Source organism: Mustela lutreola, chromosome 13 (genome assembly GCF_030435805.1).
Source record: "Mustela lutreola isolate mMusLut2 chromosome 13, mMusLut2.pri, whole genome shotgun sequence".
In the NCBI taxonomy this organism is placed as follows: Eukaryota; Metazoa; Chordata; class Mammalia; order Carnivora; family Mustelidae; genus Mustela; species Mustela lutreola.
The window spans coordinates 60263928-60275000 of NC_081302.1; the positions used below are offsets into that span (position 1 = coordinate 60263928).

Genomic DNA, 11073 nt, shown 5'->3' on the forward strand with positions numbered 1-11073 from the left:
TAGCCTTGTGGGATAGGTGCTTCAAGTCTTCTGTAAATTAATTTTCTTAAAATGAAGATGATGCTTTCTTTATTCACAAGATCCTTCAAACAAACAAAAATGTTTGAATTAAGGAAGAATAAAACTGTTACTTCTGTTCTTACTCCCTACTCTAAGAATTAGAATCTTCTTTTTTTTAGGTTTTCTTTCTTTCTTTTTTTTTTAAGATTTTATTTATTTATTTGAGAAAGAGTGTGTGAGCCGGGGTGGGGGGGTGGGGGTGGTTGCAGAGGGAGACGGAGAAGCAGACTACCGTACCCCCCGCCCCCAGCAAGGAGCCTAATACAGGACTCGATCCCAGAACCCCGGAATCATGACCCAAGTGTCTGAGTTCACAGACCTTAATCCACTGAGCCACCCAGACACCCCCATGAAATGGTGTAAGCCTTTGAGCACAGGAGCCACTCACTTTGCAAATCAGTGACTCTCCTCACCATTTCTCAGATTGCCTAATATCCACATTTAAACTTGTGCTTTTTAGTTTGGGCTGAAATCAACGCTTCAGCTTTTAAAATAAACAAACAAATAAACTAACCCACACCTGGAAATTTTTATTGAATGTATTTGTAGTCATGCTTGATTAACTGTGTTTTTTAAAAGCTTTGCTAATGCTCCTCATGGTGTATAAATTCAGATACTCTTTTCAGAATGTTGCCGACCCCCAACTGCCCTCTTTGGGAAAAGTTGAATCATTTTTTTAGAAATGGTTCTCCATTTCAGATTTGAATATATGCCAAAGTAGCTCCTGAGTCTGTAAGTTCTACGTCAAAGGAAAATACAAATCTGAAGAAGAAACATGCTTATAAAGGATAAAGTGTTGTAACACTGAGTCAAATGAGCTGAGACCCAGCCTCAGTTCTGATACTTTCCATCCACGTGACCTTGGGCAAAGGACTTTGATGTCTTTGCCTTAGTTTTCTCATCTGTAACATGGAAGTGACATACTTGCCCCATCTCGCAAAGTAGTGGTGAGGACAAAATAAAATATGAAAGCGCATGTCAGTCCTCTCGGAATCTATAAAACCCTGCAGAAATGCAAGTTGTCATGAACTACTAGATGCTTTGTGTAAGCTGATCTTTTATTAATTATTTACTTTTAATTAATTATTAGTCGGTCTCTAATTAATTCTTCATAGTTGAATTTTGTTATTTTGAGGGTTCTGAAAACACATACTCAAGTTCCTACTTAAAAGAACGCAGTGATTATGCTGGGCGTAATGCAGCTCTGGGCAGAAGGGAATCCAGAAGACGGTGCTGGCCCTTGTGATGAGGGAGAAGCAAGCCTCCTGGACCTGCTCTAGGCGGGTCCCCCAGATCCTGTCAGAAAAAAGAACTTTTGTCCTCTGCGTAAGAAGTGAGGTCATGGAACCAAATTCATCGTAAATCAAAGCAAGTCTGGGTCTCCTTCACCTCTCAAATGTAGACATCTATAAACAGTTTCTTACGTAAATATACTTTGTTACTTCCAGAAATATGGGAACAAAGCCAGAATCTCAAAAGATAAAGGTTAGACGATCAGAGATGTGTGCTAGAAATCAAAAATAACCCAAAACCTGGTTGAACTCAGTCCTGACCGCCTGTTCTTTAGGGGAGGGTTGACATTCACAAGCTTAAACTGAAGGTTAGGGGTTTTACCTAACCTTTGTGGTGGTTTGTTCCATTTTGCCACAAGGCCGCAAGAAATGCAGCCCCCACAGCATGGTGGGGACGAGGTTGTGGGTCACAAACAAGACTCAAGGCTGTGGTTTGGGGAAGCAGTTTGGAGCAACAGGGAGGCTGGGGGCTCGCAGCCTGGGAGCCTGTGTCTGAACTCTCGGTCGGGAGTCCTCAGGCACGGAAGGCACTCCCTCGAAGCTTTTATTTGCTAGTCGGTAAGCCTGAAAATATTGAGCTCTGTCTCGGGGGGCTGTGAAGATGACATAGGACAATGTATGTAAAAGCACCTAGCAAAGTACTCATATAGGGTAGGCCTCCCTGAGATGTTCTCCCCTAAACACCACCATCCTCCATCTGCAGGTTACTTTGGACAACTTGGACTTGGACAAGTCACTTTGCAGACATCTTAAGTTTAGTCGATTTGTACTTCCCAGAAGGGAAGCCTTTGGGCTATTTGGATAATACTCCAGAGAAAACTGCTTCATTTGAATAATTCCGTGCATTTCCCATGCACATTCATTCCTGTAACCTATGTGGAGTCAGGGGCTTGTGTAGTCCGGCTCCAGCAGGGAAGGCACACTCACATAAACACCGGCAGGAGTAATTAAGCAATTAGAATCGTTATTACATCCCTTCACGAAAGTGCCCAAGAGGATTTATTTTCTTTGGCTACAGCAAGGCTCCCTCTATCCTTCCCTCTGTCATTATCTCTCAGATGTCTGGCAGCTGCTTCGGGGTCTCTCTGCACACCCCCTACTCCACACTGTTAACAGCCCCCCCCAACTTCTTCCCATTGTTTTGTTACCTTGGGGCAGTGCATAGTGCTGTAATCTTATATATACATTTATTAAGCTTATTAGCATTGCCTTGGACATCAAATAATCAACAGCCTCCCAAATAGTCCTAGACTATGTACATAACTAATAAATCAAAATATATAAATATAATAATATATAATAAGGTATAACAAATATATAAGTATAATAAGTAATATATATGCTAAGGTATTTTTTTCTTAATACTTAAACATTGCAATCCTATTTCAATACTTCTAAATGTTTAATTAAATTCACAAATGTATTAGAGTCTTGTAAATATTTTACCACTTTAAGAGACAATACTTAGAAGGCAGTAATGATTACAAAAATCAGTGCATTTACATTCAACAAATAACAAGATTATTAACTTTATAGGAAAAAAGCCCTCCTCATCTAAAAATCTGACACTCCCAAAATGCTTTCACAACTATTTTCTACACATACATTATTACTGAGAAAAATTTCCTATAATAGATCGCACATGTGTATCCTTATATTCTTGCCAATACAACACTTTGCATGAATAATGTCAGCAACTATTTATTCAGTTGAATTTTGTACCTATGATTTCCCCCACAGCATTGGTAGGATCATCTCCATTTTACAGATGAAGATACAAAACCAGAAACAAGTTAGGGCATCTTGGATTCCGAATTATCCCCTCCTCAGCCCTTCTGCAAGCAAAACTGCCTTTCCTGGGAATCAGAGGGAATGCCCCTCTCGAATCTGATGGTGAGGTAGGCCGTGGCCTGGCTTGCTTGAGGTCCAGTGATGCGAAAGAAAACAGGGTGTACGTTAGTCTTCTCAGACTCCCATAACAAAATACTACAGACTGTGTAGCCTCAAACGTAGACATTTATTTTTTCACAGTTTTGGAGGCTAGAAGTCCAAGATCAAGGTGCCTTTGGGGTTGGTTACTGAGGAGGCCTCTCTTCCAGACTTGCAGAGAACTACTGCCTCCCTGTGCCCTGCAATGGCCTTTCCTCTGTACACACAAACAGAAAGATAGACAGAGACAGAGAACTCTCTCTGGTGCCTCTTCTTCTTCTTGTGAGGATACCAGTCCTATCAGATTAGGGCCCTACCCTTATGACCTTAATCCCCTCCCCAAAGGCCCCATCTCCAAATATAGTCCCACTGGGGATTAGGGCCTCAGCATAAATTTCGAGGGTGACACAGTTCTTTCTGCAGATGCAGCAATACATCTGAGGCGAACTGCTCCTCCTTGGCCCAGCGGTCCTGGGCTCTCCTTACGGCAGACTCCTCTCTCCTCATGGGCTTTGTGAACTCAGAACCTGGGGAAACTCTACGGGAAGAATAAGGGAGATGTCAGGACGTTTGTCCTTTGTATTCATGATCTTGTACATGACCTTCCCTCTGGTTGTTGGTTGGCTTGCCAGCGACCTGAAGGAAAGCAAACATCAAGACAGTCCAAATGATCACTTTTGCTGACCTTCAACCCGGTCTATCTCTTAGGAAAACTCTTCAAGAAGCAGTGTGGTACAACGTAGAGAGCTCTATATCTGGAATCAGAAGTCCTGGGTTCGAATCCCAACAGCTTATCATGGCCTGTGAGCTCCCTCATGACTGAAGCTCCGGCTGTCTCCACCTCACCCCTTACACTCTTCCTCTCTCACTCCCTCCACCAATGCTGGCTTCCTGCTTCTACTCAAAACCCACAAGCACACGCCCACCTTAGGGCCTTTGCAAAGCTGTTTCCTCTGTCTGGAAATCTGTCCCTCAGGTATTGGCTTGGACCATTCTCTTACTTCATTTATTACTTCACTTAAATGCTGCCCCTCCCAGAAGGCTCTTCTCTGACTATTCGATCTAAAATGGCACCTACTCCTCCCTTCCATCAGGCCCATCCCCGACACTGCTTGATTCCTCTTTCCAATACTTATCACCACGTGATGTTACCATACACATTTATTTGTGTGTGGCTTGTCTTTCCCAATATATTGCTGACTCCACTAGGGCAAGTTCATTGGTTTCATTCAGGGCTGCGGCCCATGCCAAGAAGAGCCCCAGAAGCAAAGAAGCCACTCAAAACAGATTTTGAGTGAATGACTGGGAATGAATGAGGCACCTAATCTTGGTTTCGGCTTCCCTAACGTGGCTCATCCTTACTCAGGACTAGTCCTCGGGGGGGCCTCTGGCCTGTCCTTGGCCTCACGGGCGAGGGCATCTCAGTGGACTCTAGGGTGCCATCACCCTGCAGCTCCTATAGCCATCCCCACTGTGGCAGCTTGTGCCCCGAAGTGGTACAGAGGGTAGGAGTGAGGAAAAGCAAAGTGGTTGAAGGATAGCCAACCACCCTTAAAGGGTGGGAACTAAATATGCACTGCATGCAGAGTGACCTTTGCAAGAAGAAAGCCTGGGAGGGGTTTGCTAAACTTTGTGCCTAAGATGAAAGTGTTTCTGGGCTAAAGGCAGAAGCAAAGGATCCTGACCGAGACCTACTGTCAGTGCAGAAAGGAGAGAGTGACAGCTCCATGAGACAACGCTTTCTCACTTCCCTTTCCCTGGGGATGAGAGCGGTCCCTGGTGCATCACTGGTACCTGGTGAATTTGTAGTCTCTTGAAGATGTGTCCAGAAGGCACCTCATAGAGGGTGTGTGTGCAGAGACCTAGCAAAGGTGGTGCATGGGAAAGAGAGTGAACATGGACCGCGTCAAATGAAGAAGCTTCTTAGAAGAGACATCAGTGATGTGATGGAAAGCTGGGCAGCCACAAGGTGACTCCCTGGTCCCAGCAGTAACTGGCTATAGGAACCTGGGCAAGCTTCTTCTCTGCCTTATTTTTCTCATCAGGAAAGTGAGTCCAAATGCCACTGACTTTGTAGATTGTTTCTGAATCATGTGCTGAGAATCCAGCATGGCCCTGGCATGGGAAGCTGCAATGTGCAATGCATGAAGGAGAGAGGAGGAAAGCAGGGTCTAGATGGATGGGGAGCAAGCAGTCGGGGTATGAAGGATTCGGGTAGGGCAGACAGAGGAAACTCCGGAGAAATGAAGTCCACAAAGAGGGCTGAGCCTCTAAAGGTTCAAGAAGAGGGGGCTCTGAAATGGATGGCCAGGAGGGAGTGGCTGAGGAGGAGGAGAGTGGAAGGGGAGGAAGAAGGAATCTGACAGAGACCCATGGACACTGTCGCAGCTCTGGCCCTGCTGGCTGGTAGCACCCCCCACCCCGAAGACAACGGGGGAAGCCCTGTGCCAACCTGGACAGATGTGGGGAAATTAAGGCCCAGGGAAGTCTCATAGGTCTCTGCAGGAAGCAGCAGTTTGTTAATAGGGACTCATCAGGCTTGGATGCCTGCTGGGGAGGAGATGGAAACACAGTTAATGCGTCTCATCATCAAAAGCAGGAAGGAAACGAAACAGTTTGGAAGTCACTGCAAGAGAGACTTTATGTAAATTTGAAATAAAGGGTTTGGTTAACCAGGTGCACTCAGGGACTTCTTGATTTTGTATGTTTAAGACAGATAATCACCTTGGCATGCATTAGAAGGCCGGTGAGCTCAGGCTTGTCCAACGGGCCAACATGTGACTCATCTCATGGATTAGTCCAGCTCTTGTTGGGTTCTTTGCATGCTGAGTGATAAGCCTCGTAGCCTCTTGTCAGATCCTTTCTCCAAGGACCAAGTCACCTCCTGGAGCATCCCATGTTACAGGCTGGTGTGGCTGCCCAGAAATTTGGAAAGAACTCACTCAGATAACAATGTAATCACTACCACTTACTGAGTTTGAGATCAAAAGGATTTTCATAGAACACTAAGATGTTATTTGCATTTTTCACTCTCGTTCTTTCATGATTGTACGGAAGAGCTTTCTAGAAGCTACATGAGGTGTGAGTGTGATACCACAACAGTCTGAATGAGGACATATAAGTAAATGTCAGATATTAAAGAGATTTGCAAAAATGGGAAACAATGTCACTCGTCTAGGCTTTTTTTTATTTTGAAATACAGCTTTTTTCATAAAAACATGGTTTGTAAAATTTATTTTTTTAAACATGTTTTTAAAGTGTGTGGTGGGCTTATTTCCTAATGCAATGAATATTTTAATGAGAATTTTAATTGAAAAGTAAATTTTAGTTATTAATGTGGTAAATATTGATTGATAGAATCTGCATAAACAAAGCTTTTTGAGTCTTCAATAACTTGTAAGAGTGTAAAGGGTGTAAAGAGTGTAAGACCAAAATGAATGCAAAGGGCATAAGATCGTGGACTTACCTTTTCTGCACACTATCTTTAGTCTTCAGAACAGACCCCTCAGAGAAAGCCTTTGATTTCCAGCACACAGAAAACAAAAAGGAGCCTCAGAAGAAACAAAACCTATGCCTCTAATAAGAGATCCGGGATTGCCCATGCTCACGTTTCCCCCCTGCCTCCTGACATCTGCTGTAGCGGAAGGACATTTTAAGTCAGAGCAAGAAAACCACAATTAGTAATTTGCAAGAGGCAAACCTCATTCTCCACTGCTTTCCGAAAAATAGTATCTGTGTTACTTTGTCTCAAGAGAAGGAAACCAGTTGAGTTCAAAAAGACATTTCTCCATCCCTGGCTTCACGCTGAGCACCTGCTCTGGGCATTGCTAGGTCTGTGTGGGCGGCGGGGCGGGGCGGGGCGAGGGGGGCGGGGTGTGGTGGAGTAAGGTGTTGGGGGATGGGAGTAGGCCCGGCAAGACCTGGGCTACCACGTCTGCACAGTGCCCTCTGCTGGCCGCTCGCGGCTCCAGCACTGCTTGGGGATCACATTGCGAAAAGATTCACTGTCACTGAGGGGGGTGCGGGGGCGGGGCGAAACTTCAGGACCACCGGCTCACCCTCTGGTCCTTATTCATGGGTTTAGCTCCCACCCCGGGCAGGCATTAGTGCTGCTCCCGGGATAGAAAGTCGAATTGTCAGGTCTCCTCTCCCAAGGAGCTAACAGTTAAATGCAAATAAACCCTTACAGGAACATTGCTCAGATAATTTTTTCCTTACAAGACTTAATTCACTTATTTTTATTTATTTAAAGCAGCTTTAGGTTCACAGCAAAATTGAGCAGAATGTACAGAGATTTCCCATTTATTCCCTTAGCTCAGATATGCATAGCTTCCCCCACTACCACACCTTGCCCCAGGCTGGTACGTTTGTGACCATTGATGAAGCTACACTGGCACGACGTCATAATCACGTACGGTCTGTGCTTTATCCTCGGGTTTGCTCCTACTGTTGGGCTTCCTGTGGGTTTGAGCAGATACGTGTACCCTCGATGTGCGTGGTCTAAACTGGAAGCAGGGGTCAGAGTTAGTGAGAGATTTGAAGCTGTTAGGTTGCTGGCTTTGGAAACGGAGGGGGGAAGGGGGGACAGGAACCAGAAATGTAGATGGCTTCTAGAAGCTGGAAGACACCAGGAAACGATTTTCCCCCAAGGTTTCCAAAAGGAGCACAGCTTTGCCTTGATTTTAGCCCAGTGAGGCTCGTAATCAGGACTTCTGATCTCAGAAGCAAAAGAGAGCAAAAATCGGTGTGGGTAATAGGTTTATAGTAATTTGTTACTGCCGCAACAGGAACTGACTACTCAGAGAAGTATAAACCTCTGGGGACCCAAACACCCCAGCTGGCTGGGATGTGAGAACAAGCCCAGTGTCCAGAAGAGGGAGTCTCACCCAACGGGTCTTCAGTGCAGCACTTTACTTTCATGAACGCCATTTGCATCAAAAACTCATTTCAGCCTTCCTTGAAATAAGGTATCTGTAGCACTGAAATGATTCCTTTCTTTATGTAAGGGGTTATTTATCGCATTATCCTATTTGAAGTGATTACTGTCATTCGTCCAATTGAATTTAATTAATTTTCATTTTTCAAGGACCCGATAGCTGCTAACTATATCCACTCGGCCAGTGGCTCGGTAAAACAATCTGGGTTTTCCCCTCTTGCATTTATTTGCATTCTAAAACACTATATTGACTTATCTCGGGTGAAACTGTTCTGTATGCCAGGCCATACTGGCAAAGTATGGTGCGAAGAGAATCCTCTAGTAAAACACGATGGAGAATGTGAGGCAAACAGATGACCAGTAAGAATGCTGTGTTAGCTGATGGAAGCGGGTGGAAGGGCGAAGGCATCCTTCGGAGGGAACAGGCTCCGCAAGGCTCCCCTCCAGGTGGAGCTGGGCTGCCAGACCACCCATCAGAGACGGTTGCCACCAGCAGCTGCCAACAACCTCAAAGGTGCTTTCTGCTCTGCGGGGCCTATTCCTGACCTGATTTGTCTGGGGAAATTTGCAAATGGCTTTTTCATATTTGTCTTCCATTTATCTCAGAGGGAGCTCATGTTTGTGAATGCGTTCCTACCAATCATGGCGATTGGAGGTCTCCTGTTCAGGGGCATGCTGCCTTCGGGGCTAGCTGTGACCTTGGGGCTCCATCTGGGTGTCTGGTGAACCAGCTTACAGTGTCATGGTTTATTTTTGTCAATCAGCATAGACAGCAGGACTTACTCCCAGACGGGCCTGAGGGCAGTGCTCGAAAGGGCTTCAAAACAAAAGAACAAGCCTCTTGCTGGATTTACTATGTGATGTATAATTAGACTGATATCATCATAGAACGTATTATTATACTCACCTAGAAAATTTACATGTCTATTCATATATACACATGACTAGACGTAGAATTTAAGGCGAAATTTCTTTTTTTTTTAAGATTTTATTTATTTATTTGACAGACAGAGATCACAAGTAGGCAGAGAGGCAGGCAGAGAGAGAGGAGGAAGCAGGCTCCCTGCTGAGCAGAGAGCCTGATGTGGGACTCGATCCCAGGACTCTGGCAACATAACCTGAACTGAAGGCAGAGGCTTTAACCCACTGAGCCAAGGCACCCAAGGCAAAGTTTCTTTACAGCTCCAGCAAGATTCTGCCATGCGCTTTCTAGAACCTGTGATTAGTACTCTGATCAATAGTGTTGGAGCTGTGAACTGCTATAGGCTCCAGACTGACCCCGCACTTCCAAATATCCCCCACAGCTGCACATCGAGGCAGGCTTTCCCACGTGACATGGCACTCTCACGTGCATCAGCTCACTGATCCTCGCACAACAGTCTGGTTTTAAAGTGAGGAACTTAAAGGCTAAGCGTGTAAGTAACGTGGCCGAGTTTACAGACCTCCCTAAGGCTGGGGCTGAAGTCAGCAAATAAGATTTGCTATTTCTTCCGTATGGTTACACCTTTTGGGAACTCAAAAATATCAAGAGGTCGTGAAGGTCCTAAAAAGAATGATTATCACTGACTCAGCATATTACTGTCCCCTGGGCTTTGCATTGGGCCCTTCTCTGCACTTCTCGAGTGATCTTCCTGCTCACTTTATAGATGAGGCATCTCGGGCTCAGAGAGGTGTACTAACAAGCCTGAGGCCACACAGCTCACACCTGGTGGAGCCAAGGCTGAACTCTGTTCTGACTCCAAAGCCCACGCTCTTTCCTTTTGACTGTGTAAACCGTTTGCATGATGTCTAGGGACATCACACTCAGAACACCTGAGCCTGAGTGGCCCTGCTCTTTAGGAGCTGTGTGGCCTTGATGCCTCTCGAGGACTGTGCGGAAAATAGGGATTAAACTAAATAATGTAGGGGCGGGTGGGGAGGAGGAGAGTTGCAAGGCAAAAATGGAGACTATTCTTAAGACTCCCTTCTGGTGAGTCAAGGCTCCCTTGGCCGTCTCTGAGGGAGCACTCAGAGCTGCTTTCTCACGTGGCCATCTGGAGGGCTTGTGCTCTGCTGGGACGTGTCCCTTCCCGCAGGAGTTTCCAAATCTCTTCACCAAGAAGCTACCTTACAGGAAATAGCTGCTGTTTGTGTTAAGAAACAATTTGGCTAATCTCAGGAGCAGCTCCTGAGATTAGCCAGCCTATAGGCCCTAAGGGCACGGAGAAGGAAGGCTGCATACGGATTTTCATGAGGGACTGGAGGCTACAAAATGTGAACTTCCAAGGTGGGTGGAGCCCAGCTCTGTAGTTTCCCAGCTGAAATTCCAGCCCTGCTGGCCTCACCTTTCTAAGCTTTAGTGTCGTTCTTTAACATAATGAACGAACAGTTGACCACCCTTCAGGACACTTGTAGGAACCGCAGATAATGTAAATGAGCTGCCTAACAAAAAGTGGTTAGTGAGAGTTGTTTGGAGGCCCCCCTGGCTCAGTCAGTCAGTCAAGCACGCGACTCTTGACTTGGGCTCAGGTCATGATCTCAGGGTTGTGAGATGGAGCCCTGAATGGCTTGGCAGAGGGCTCCACGCCCAGTGGGGAGTCAGCTTAGAATTCTCTTTCCCTCTTCTTCTCCCCCGCACCCCCACCCCGGCGTGCTCTCTTTCTAACGCCCACATTTAGAGATAGGCAACTATAACAGACACAAGGACAAAAGTGCAGCCATTAAAGAATGGCTGTGTGAGAGGCTCCTTACTGGGCTCTGTCCACTCTGGAAGAGTTGCCTGGGTCCACCCTGTTCAAATATTCCACCCAGACTGGAAATTAATGAAGGTCACAAAGGGATTGGCCAAAGATAGCCAAACTCACCTGTATTAATGAG

General features: G+C 45.7%; 1 long non-coding RNA gene across 1 annotated transcript; it reads right to left on the reverse strand.

Annotated features, from left to right (window-relative positions):
- Positions 1-3350: 3350 nt before the first annotated feature.
- On the reverse strand, positions 3351-7086 carry LOC131813848 (uncharacterized). The gene is made up of 3 exons (XR_009346999.1): positions 6748-7086; positions 6006-6196; positions 3351-3917 (listed from the first exon to the last, which is right to left on the reverse strand). It is a non-coding gene; the product is annotated as an uncharacterized LOC131813848 (long non-coding RNA).
- Between the last annotated feature and the right edge of the window lie 3987 nt (positions 7087-11073).